This window comes from Apis dorsata, unplaced genomic scaffold (genome assembly GCF_000469605.1).
Source record: "Apis dorsata unplaced genomic scaffold, Apis dorsata 1.3 scaffold_217, whole genome shotgun sequence".
Taxonomy (NCBI): Eukaryota; Metazoa; Arthropoda; class Insecta; order Hymenoptera; family Apidae; genus Apis; species Apis dorsata.
Window position 1 is genome coordinate 656,331 of NW_006263500.1, and position 11,566 is coordinate 667,896.

At 34.0% G+C, this 11,566-nt stretch overlaps 2 long non-coding RNA genes across 2 annotated transcripts; one reads left to right on the forward strand and one right to left on the reverse strand.

Annotated features, from left to right (window-relative positions):
• Positions 1-3,873: 3,873 nt before the first annotated feature.
• LOC116185554 lies at positions 3,874-5,986 on the reverse strand. Its single transcript, XR_004150396.1, has 2 exons — positions 5,779-5,986; positions 3,874-5,675 (listed from the first exon to the last, which is right to left on the reverse strand). It is a non-coding gene; the product is annotated as an uncharacterized LOC116185554 (long non-coding RNA).
• A 3,653-nt stretch (positions 5,987-9,639) lies between these two features.
• LOC116185570 lies at positions 9,640-11,551 on the forward strand. Its single transcript, XR_004150418.1, has 4 exons — positions 9,640-9,661; positions 9,747-9,826; positions 9,952-10,471; positions 10,872-11,551. It is a non-coding gene; the product is annotated as an uncharacterized LOC116185570 (long non-coding RNA).
• The last annotated feature ends 15 nt before the right edge of the window (positions 11,552-11,566 follow it).

An 11,566-nucleotide genomic window follows, 5' to 3' on the forward strand; every position in this document is an offset into this window, starting at 1 on the left:
AAAAAGAATAGCTAAATAAGAGTAGCTAAAACGAGTAAGTAGTGTTCGTTGGGTTTCTTTCTTTTCGAAGATACACCGCTGAGTGACACGCATTTTTTCTGCGAAAAACGTGAAAAACACCAGCCAGGAATTTTTTTGTAAATACCAATCTACCAGAGAATAATCAGATTTACGACATTGTCCTCCTGTAAATACGTTTAATAAGATAATATGTAAATGTAGTTAGCCATGAGTGGCCGATCATCGAATTGTCGTGCGCGTAGAAACTTCAACTTATTTTCCAATTAAATTCGGTCCGCGTACAGAGGGTCTCATCATGTACATACATAGATCATAGTATACATATATACATATATATATTTTTTTTATCACGATCTCTTTTTACGTATATACATATACACATACACCTACAACCTCATCACGTATCGTTGTTCTCCGTTTTCTTCTTTTCCGTTCTATTTCTTTTTCTTCTTCTTCTTCTTCTTCTTCTTCTAGTTTTCTTTCGCTTTTTCTACTACGATCTTGTTTACGTACAATCGTGTACGTGTCATAGAATGCGTTAAACAATGACTCGTTTAATGCCATTATTTCTGAAAAATTATTGAAAATTCTAATTGGTATGTTCTATTATTGGTAAAGAAATATCGTTTTGTTCGAAGCAATAACACTTACAGAGAATTTCGTTTAGATAAAATTAGCTTCTTCTTCTTCTTCTTCTTCTTCTTCTTCTTCTTCTAGTGTAAGTTGATGAAAAATTTAGGAGGAAATTCGATGAATTTTTTGACAAACGAGTATAGCAAGCCGTACACATTATCCCGAGTATATAGTAGGTAACGTTCACACCACCATCACACATTAACACATCCGAGACAATTTATTTTTGTAAAACTGTGTCGGTTCTAATTTGCGACGCTGTGTCGGTTTTTCCAGCATGGCGTGACTGGTGACATATATTTATGCATATATATATATATGTGTATATATACATATATACATATATATACATATATTTATGAACTTCTTATCATAGATTGTGATATTTAACTGATTAGTCAAGATTATTCTAAATCGTGCGTACGCGTTAATGAAAGAGAGAAGTGAGATAGGCGGCCAAATGATAGGAGATGAAATAAAGAGAGAAGAGATGAAGTAAATAGGAACGAATGATTGTTCGATCTTTCGAAAAAAGGAAAAAAATTGGGAAGAAGGAACGTTATAAATTTGCGCTTAGTTCGATTACAATTGTTTGCCGCTTAGAAAAATTAAATTCGTACATTGTGTTTTTAAGCGTTGAAAGAGGTACTGTTTCGTTTCCGCTTTTCCGTGTGTATGGCGTCGTTAATTCGATAAATTGTAACATTTCGTTTTATCGATGAACGTAGCAAGAAAAATGGAAAAAAAAAAAAAAGAAAGGATGAAACAAAAGGGAAGGGAGGGGATATAATAATAATAATTATCAGTAGATAGAGAAAAATAGAAAATGAGTATGGAGAGAGAAATTAGTCTAAGGGATAGAGAAGAAAAGACGTGGATGGCACGTCATGTCGAGCCGACGAAGGGACGTTGATTTTTTTTCGTTACCGCGCAGTATAAATTAATAATGCCAGCGATGTTATTATTACCGCTATTATTCGAAAACGAGAACAGTCATATCGGACCGCTATTGTTCTGTTCGATATAAATCGAACTTGGACGATGATCGATCGATGCGTTCGCTCGTTTGCAAGCTACACCACGATTTCTTCATCGACCGTATAAACGACTTGCATCGCCTTACGATTATAGCCATAAATTTCGCCTTAAAGGATTCATTAGCGACCATAGTAGCGAGTAGCAGCGTGTTTCTTGCAAAGAAATAATAATTCTCGAGCGAGATTCATCGATTGAACATCGAAATATATTATTGAAAAATAAAATTGAAGAGATGAATAGAAAATTAAAAAAAAAAAAAAAAAAAAGTACCGATAGCAATAAATTATCATTCGAATACGCGCGAATGGAAAAAAATATGAGATTGACGGATCGACATGGCTGGATTTCGTTTTCGTTTAATTACTGATCTTCTCGGCTACCTGAAACCGTGATAATTTGTACATAAATCGCGTAAGCAATTACATGTACCTATGGTATCGAAAAAAAAATCTATATAAGTATATATTATATATATACATATATAAATCTATATGTATATAAAAATAATTCTATTGAGGAGAGAGAGAGAGAGAGAGAGAGCGAGCGAGCGAGCGAACGAGAGAGAGAGAAAGAGAAAATTGAAGAGAGAAAAAATCGTAGTAAAAAATTTACAGGCGTCGAATGCTGTTAACCGCTCGTTTCCGAGTGTACCTTAAACGCTGTATATTCGAGAAAAATCTTACGTAGACCGTATATTTAACGATGTACACGTGTACGTATAGCGTGTGAATATCTCCTGTACATAACAAGTGCCCTGTGCATGCTTGTAGCGCACGAAATGCTGCGTGCATGCGCGAAATATGTGTATGATCTTTTTTAGACTATTACTACTACCAACTATAGTATCTACTACGTACCACACGTTAGTGTTCATCGATCGATGTTATTTCGCGCGCGAGCTTCGAGTAAGTTTCGAGCGGTCCGAGGTTGTAAATAATACCGATTAAAACGACAGACATACAAAAAAAAGAAAAAAAAGAAAAAGAAGAAAAAAACAATAATTAACAACCCTTAAACGCTGTACGTCGAACAAAAAAAAACAACAACACAAACAAACAGAGGAAAGAAACAGAAAGAAAAAAAAATCGCTATCCATCGTAGACAATCGATAAGATTATTTCTTATCGTTTTTTTGCGAAGAAAATGAAGAAATGATCACGATCGTTCGAAAGTGTGGTTCGTGATCGTTCGAAAGGAAAGATTAAAAAAAAAAAAAAAAAAAAAAGAAAAAAAAAAGAAAATGGAAAAATCTCGCAAAGCAATAATAATAATAGTCCACGATTAAGCGAATGCACAGCAATAATACTAATTTCATTGTTTATCATGATATAAACATTAAGAGACACGTTCAAGAGGAACACTTTCGTCTCGTACGAATTATCCGCAACTCGATTCTCGCGAGTTTAAACACGACGTGGATACGAAGCGCGATAGATTTTCTATCGATGCTATTATTTCCTGCGTATTATCTAACTTCTCGTTTACGCTTACGTATCCAATAAAAAAAAAAAAAAAAGAAAAAGAAAAAAAAAGAAGAAAAAGAAAAAATCACGGGAGAAAATCACTCGTTATAATAATATTCGTTTTCAATTTGAGCATTCTCTTTATCGCTTATACATTTTGTTATTGCTGTTTCCTTAGATGATATAGAAACACGACCTTCCTACGTTCGATCGATCGTTTCGACTAATTTAATTTGTATTCTTTTTTCTTGCTCTTTCCTTTTCGTTAAATAGAATTCGTCAGTCCGGATCACGCGTCTAGTATTTTCGTTTTGCTCGTCAGATTCGCTACGATTTAACGAACCCGCGTGAAACTGTGGTGCACCAGACATTTCGTGGCTCGCATAAGACTGAGTACGCTTAAAACGAGGAAGAAAAGAATTGTATGTTTGCGGTGTGTTAGAGAATCGACCGTTTTAAAGAGGAAAAAGGGGAAAAGAAAAAGAAGGAAAAAAAAAATTTTTTCCGTTGGCTTTGCATATCGTTGCAAAGTTTCCTCTTTTATTTTTAGAGTTTAATAGAGAGAGAGAAAGAGAGAGATAAAGAAACAAAAAGGAAGAGAATGAGAGAGAAAGAATGAAAGAGAGAGAAAGAATTGTGGAGTCGATTCGCATGAACTGTTTGCTTCCGGTTCCGAATTCGCGGTACGCGTTCGAAGCGACAGAAAGTACGATTCTGCTTTTTTTTTTTTTTTCCGTTATTCCGCGTATAAAATGGCGCGTGTGTATACATAGATAATACGTTCGTTCGTCGTCTCAGAGCACTGTAATTTCACGTGGAGGGAAAGAATATGAAGAGAAGAAGTAAATGAGGCGGAAGAAAAAAAATCTAGTACAGCTCTGACTTCGTTCATGACGCAAGAACATACAACAAGATACTTTGTGGCATTTAATTTAAATATACGTTTTATATTTATTTGTACACTTGATTTTGTTTATTTAGTCCGTCTCACCCTCCAGCCATTTCTACTCGCGCTCGTGTCCCAGACAGCAAAGAAATGTTTTTTTTTTTGGAAAAACATTTTAAAAAAAAAATTACAAAGCAATTTTTTTTTTCAATTACATATATTAGCATAAGAATAATTATATTTATAAGATATTCTTAAGTTCAATCTTATACTAATATCCTTGAAAATAATTGTGAATATCTTTAAAGCATCGATTGCTATCTGGGATCTTCTCATCAATTTTATTATTCGTACGTTCTCACTGTCATGGAGAGGTTAGACGATGTGAGAGGCACAGGAACGTTGGTTTAAAATTCATGCTCGTATTTGTTACATATCATTAATTAGAAAGAAAAAAAAAAATATAGAAAAATCGTAGAACGATTAAAGGAGGATGGTCATCGAACATTATTACGCTTTAATTTTACAAATATTTATTGTATATTACATTAATATACATATTTTATTATTCACATACAGTCTTATGCTTTTCGTATTGCAACACGATGTCAGAATCTGCTTACAGAATTTACGGCGCAGCATCTTCCAACAAAATACGTTAATGAACATACGTGCTCGAACATATACATATACATATATAAATACATACATAAATACAAACCCACTTCGACCTCGAATCGCACCGAGTTTCCCCGGCATGCGTGAAAATCGAATTCCAAGCGTGGAATTAAGCTGACTGATTGAAAACTACTCCCAACGCAAGAGCTGACCTTAAATGTAATCGCGATTCCGTAACCGCGCACAATTCGCTTTGATTCATACGTTCATTAACCGTAATTCGCCATTTGATCGAGAGTTCAGCGAGAGACATAAATGATACGTTCCTTTCCTTTATCATGACGTGCGGTTAAGCGTATTTAGAATAGGAAATAAAGACAACTGATCTAGAAGAGAAATCGAAATACCTTTGTTCTTGATAGAACATTGTTCGAGCACAAATTGCACGTGATTTCGTTAAGTAAAATGTTCACAGCATTAAAATAACTATCGAGAACACGAAGTGATATTTTGTTAAGGTTTGAATTCATTTGAAAGTAAAAAAAACTCTAAAATTGTTCTCGAGAATTATTTTTGACAAATGGACATTGTGAAAGTTACTTTAAGACGTTATCAATGCAGTTTTCTTACTTACAAAAAGTATTCTCAATAGCAAACTCTTGAGAATTTACTTTAAAATGAATTCATAACCTGAATACAAATGAATTCATATATTGAAATACTTTTACAGTGTAATATCTATACAATAAGATTTGCCTCAACGCATGTTTTGCGACTAATAACGGGATCGAAATTATTTGGAATTATTTCGAATCTTCATTCTGTATAAAATATTTCTTATAATCCACTGAGACTTACTTTGATCTCATAATTGGTTATGTGACATGCCTGGAAGCAATTTTTATTACGTAGAGCATACTGAGAGATAGAGGTTATGTCGGTTTTTTTTCCACACGGTAACGTCGTACGTTTGATGGGTTATTTTGAAAGTATCCTCCGGTATACAGCTTTTCTTTCTATGAAAAGAATGAAAGAGAGAAAGAAAGAATCCGTTAGAACGTAAAATTAGAAAGTATACTTAAAATAATGTATCGCCTTTTGAAATTGGACAGTACACACGTTCCTCGCCGCTTCCTCCTCTTGTGATTAAGACTATGAGAGTGAGGGGAGAGTGAAAGATTTACATTTTTAAAGAATAGCTTCGTAAGCATGTACGTATAATGCGGTAACGTGACATAAATCATCGGTGAGACCGTCTTTTACCATTCCCGAGCAGCGACTGACTTTGTACAATACGATCTGCATTCGTTAGTAAGACATAGGCGCCGCGTTCGCGATTATAGGGGCGTTACCAGTGACATGAAGTGTATTCTCCCGCGATATTTAATATTAATAATATTTTTTTATTCATCAATTAAATAAATATACAAATGGACAGAACAGAAGAAAGGTATTCAATATAACGCTAATATAACTTTACAACTTCAGTTTCGAGGTATTATACCGACTGGAAAATAAGAAACATAGTAGATACGTTAGAATGCGTCATTTATCTGAACCTATCGAGAGTCAAATAGGTTATATTGGATACATAGGATTTCATATGATAAGTTGATGAAAGTTTGCCAATTTTTTTTACTATCATTTTTCGTTCATTTCGAATAAATATAATTTGGATAAATGAAGCACTATTGTATCACTGTATTATCATCTTTCTCGATTCGACAATTAATGGTACATGCGTCATTTACAAAGTAATAAAGCATTATCTCGTTTATTCATCTCATCTATATTATACAATCTGAATATAAAATAAATTGTACAATTTATCGACGATGCAAAAAAAAAAAAAACAGACATTGTTCGACGAAATTCATCTCATCGATAAATCAGATTTATAGATTTTTCGTGCAATATAGATCGATGTTAAGATTTTCCATAAACTCGACGACAAACAAATTCCATAATCGATGTCTCTTTGAGCGTTTACTTTTTTACCGATTACACCGCTCTTATCGCATAAGAATATCATCGAAATTTTCGATATATATAATATTTCTATCGTGAGAACGTAGTGAATTACATAGTCGGCTAGCAACGAAAACGTTTGGCATTCTATATCTTTGTAAAAGTAATGGAAATAATGTCAACGATAATCGGTCGACATACGCTCGTGATCACGTTTCTCTCAGGTATTTAGCGTGTTTATAATGTAAACGACACTTATATATGTAATATAAATAATATTACATATGTATTATATATGTAATATAAATTCAGGCTAAAACCTCTTCCTGCCTGGAAGAGTTTGTACATCGTAAAAAAGAAAAAGAAAAAAAAAAGATGGTTCGTTTTCGACGTTCTCTTAGCAGCTTCCTTCGTAATCATCATCGAATCGATGCTTTACTGTATGCTCGAGAAAGACATAGATTTTTTATAGGTCACACTGTATCGAGCGATTCCTCGATTGCACGCATATATTTCATGGTTCGTTCTCGAGAATTTGAAAGGTGGACTAGCATACTTTTTAGTAGTGTCTTTAAATGAGAACGCTTAGAATCGTAAGGATACGTGTAGACTGACGAGTGAAGAGCTCATAGTTTAAAGAACGTAATATATTCCATAAATATTCTTTTGACGAAGTGCATAATAATCTGTAACTTATATTATAGATGATATTTATCCTGAAATTTTTTACCTTTTGAAAAATAAGTGTATCATCGCCATTTGCAGGGAGTATTAATTACAATATCTATTAAATAATCATCAATATTAATTACTGCTCGTCAGTGTATACGAGACCCAACGACCTTCATAAAACGCAACAAAGATTCTTAGATTAAAAATCTTAAGATCTTCGTTCTTAAGGAACGATTTCTATCTTCCAAGAGAAACTTTACTATACTTCTCTACGCTTCGTCTCTAATTCTACGAGAAAAAAAAATTCTACGAAAATTTGGGGAAAAAAATCTAAAAGAGATAATCTATCAATGTCGCGTTTAAAAGAAAAAAAAAAAAATAAAGAGATTAAAAAATAATAATAATAAAATTCGCTAAGAATCGTCTCTTATTTCGACGTCGAGGAACGACGTTGTTAGAAATATTCGATAATATAATGCGATGTGTTTCATTCGAAGGCGAAACCAAAACAGTATTATACGAGCGTTCTTCTCGAATTTATGTTCGAGCGAGCGGTCTTCACGACGATTTTCATAGAGCAAGACTCGTTGCTCGATTACAAAATTACGTGTGTAACGAGATGTATTTCCATGGTGGAGATACCGATTATTCACTTTGCATAATGCGCAAGAAATTAGGAAATATATAATAAAGGAATTGAGGGAATGGGTGTTTGACTTTATCAAAGAGAGAGAGAAAGAGGAAAAATGTGGACGCGTGCATGTACGAAAGAGAAAAAGAGAGAAAGAGAGAGAGAGAGAGAGAGAGAATTAGAGAAAAAAAGAGAGTTTTTTGATTGCGATCGGCAGAGATAGTATTGTTACACCGTTGATCGTTATATGTGCATACAAAGCTTCGGAAATAAAAGAAATCTAAATCATAGAACGACGTGTTTCCCTGCCCGTCGATCGAGAAAAATTGGTTTATTTTTCGAAGTAGTTGGAAACAAAATAATCATAACATGCAGACTGTTTTGTTTGATTTGCAAATGAATACGTAATATGATTCGTAACTAGTGTTTTATTACCATTGAAAGATATAATATCAGGAAAGCTGATACAAGAAGAATTATGTACTTCCATGAATGATTAGTATAGAAATATAACGTGAAATATATGAAAGAATATAGATTTCCTTATCGAAGTCTAATTCTTCGTTCATAACTTTCTCAAGAATCAAAAATTATGTCATATTTTTTTTGTCTCACATTCAATTAAAAACATTCAATTAAAAAAAAAATTGAATAATTATTAAGGAAAAGTATCTATAACTTTCTAAGAAATTTAATTGTTATTACTTATATATGTATTCGTAGAATTTTTTGAATTTAAAATTCGATAAATCGATCGATAATAGAATGACACGATTTTTGCAACCGCATATATACATTCGCCAGAACGAACGAGTTTCATGTGTACAACGTGAAAGGATCGCCACGCTCAGATATCTTCGGGGACGAAGAACTGGTCCACCCACTGGGAATTCCAGATTTTTTCCATCGGTTATCGAGCAGAGAGGAGCACGGAAAGCATGCATGGATATGATCGATTCGCATCGATTTCGATTGAAAACGATCCTTATCGAGAAATATGCGATTACAGCGACATCTAAGACATTTTGGCGGTTTTACATCAAGATCGCACTAAGAAAGTGTTGTGTTAATTTTTACGTTATACAAGTGAAGATTTTTAATTAACAATCAAAGAAATACATTTAAGCAATTGTTTTTTTAGTGTTTTAAGTTTTTATCCTGATTTTTTCAAAATTGTGTTATATGTATAGTATTTTGTTTGTGTACACTTTACATATTCTTTGTCTACGACGACTCATTTTTCCAAATCCATATTTTCATTCTCTGCATGTGTTTTAAAACAAACTGTTTTTTTCCTTTTACATTACTGGAATAAAAGCAATGTTTGCTGTAAACAGTGCACGTACGACGATAAATTCGAACGTGTACGTAAATATAAGGATGTTATGAATAACATGTTTCACAGGCAGTGTTAAGAGAAATGGAAAAAGCTGTTCGGTATTTCGATGTTTATTCCACAACAATTTAATCCTCAGATTAAATATCAATTATTCGACGATCGATTTCTATCTCATCCTTAGTCATTCAGAAGATTCTAAACGTAATTATTATCCTCTATTGCTTATATTTCTTATAATATCTTAACAATAGATTTTTTGAGGTTATATTTTTTTATAGAATTATACCGATCATGTTGTATATTAATTTACAAATTATTACAAATTACAGGCATAGTAATAGATCAGCTATAATTCAAATAACATCTAAATAACATTTTATCAGTAACATAATGTAAGTTTTTCATCTTTTCTAATTAATTTTTAAGTAATGATTTCTCATCCTTAACTTTTCTCATTTTTCTTTAATTCTAAACTAGGACCTACACGGTATATACGTGGGACATCTCTATATACTTACGACATCAGGAAATTTACATTCCACTTATTTAGAAATTAGGTAAGAAACAGACATTAATTCGTCGCGGCTCAATTTGGAGGCTGTGGAATGCGTAATAGAACGCATATCGGATGAAATCGTGCGACATGGTTAATTGACTTCGTTCATATGTTTCATGTTTCCAGCTGTAATTTGATTATAACAAAAGTGCATATGTTAACGAAGTACGAAAAGGGCAGATCGCAGTGCGCAGTCAGCGGCTATTCTGTCTCGCTTCTCTTGTCGAGGTAAAATTAGAGGTGGGCCGTTACGGCAATTATTAAAATAGAAGAGTGACCGGTAGCTTCGAGTGGAAGCCTGACTCATCCCGCTCGGAAATGGATAGAGTGCTCGCGAGGTGGAAAATGCGCGAAATCTATTTGTCGACTGCGCCCCAGCACCAGCTGGACCCGATCGAGGGATTCGCACGATGCTCGGGTCATTGCCATCACTCGTGCCGACATCAAGTCTTCCTATTGGCTGTTGTCATTTGGCCCTGGACTCCAACGGAACAAATCACCGTAAAAATGTCGTAATGTATTCGTTATCAGTTTCATCTGATTCTGAACGCAATCGTGTAGGACGTGACTGGAATTTACGAATGTCGGTGTGCGTATGTTTATTGAAGTGAAGCGTTACGTTCAAGGCGAGCACACCTTGATCCTGGTAAGACGTTACGTTATTGCAAAACTTGTTAATCCCTCTCAGCTGGTAGATTGATTCGTATACGATGCAAATAGAATTTTTGAGAGACAAAAAGAAAAAAAAAAAAGAAAATAAATTTTATCCTGATTTATGAAAAACTAGATATATATATATATTTTTATTTTTATTTTTAATTTTCTATTCTTAATTTTCTTCTATTCTTAATAGAATTGATTTTGGTATACAATATTGTACACGTCATGGAGAGTTACTAACAGGAATAATTTTAACCCTCTTGTACTTCAACCAGACGAGTAATCAGATACCAACAAGCTTCAAAAGAACAATGAGCGTCGTTTTAACCCCAACCTACCAGCTGAGGCTAAAGTTACTTTAAGCATATTATTACATCCTTTTGCAGATCTACGTCAAAAAGAGATGATTTCCATGTAATCAAAGGATAAGACGTTTCCTGTATTCCTACTCCTTTTTGGAACAAAGTTTCAAGTTTATCGGTCAGATCTCTCTTCTACCTGAGACGAAGGTACAAAGGTTCGTGGACTAATCTGCGTCTATACCAGACCAACCAGGGTTTAGACCCTGAACGCTCCTATTCAGGCTCGAAGATTTGCGAACTGAATAGCCGGTTTCTTCGAGGTAGAATCGCGTGACGTCATTTGTTTCTCCCCTGTCACGTTCTTTCTGCTTTCAACGCGCGTTCAAAGGAAATGAGCGATCTGTCCGCACGAATTTGTTACGAGACCTGGCGCAGGTAAAAATACATTTGCAGCTGGAAAATTATTCTCACTTTCTTTGAATCACTTTTATAAGCAAGTATTAACTCGTATCGCTCTTTCCGTATTTTCTTTCTCGATCTCTTCGTATTTTCTTTCTAGATCTCTGTTTACCTTAACTAACACAGAGATCGAAATAGCAGGTAATAATCGTAAAACGATCGGCGTGAAAGCACGCCGATGATTGCTCGCTTGTATGATCTCATATCGCGATTTACCGCTGGTTACGTAAATAAAACCAGATGAAAACTCGTTACTGTGCTAATTGAATGGTGATTGTGCAATCTTCGTTTTAACTTCCTCTTTTAAAAAAAAAAAAAAA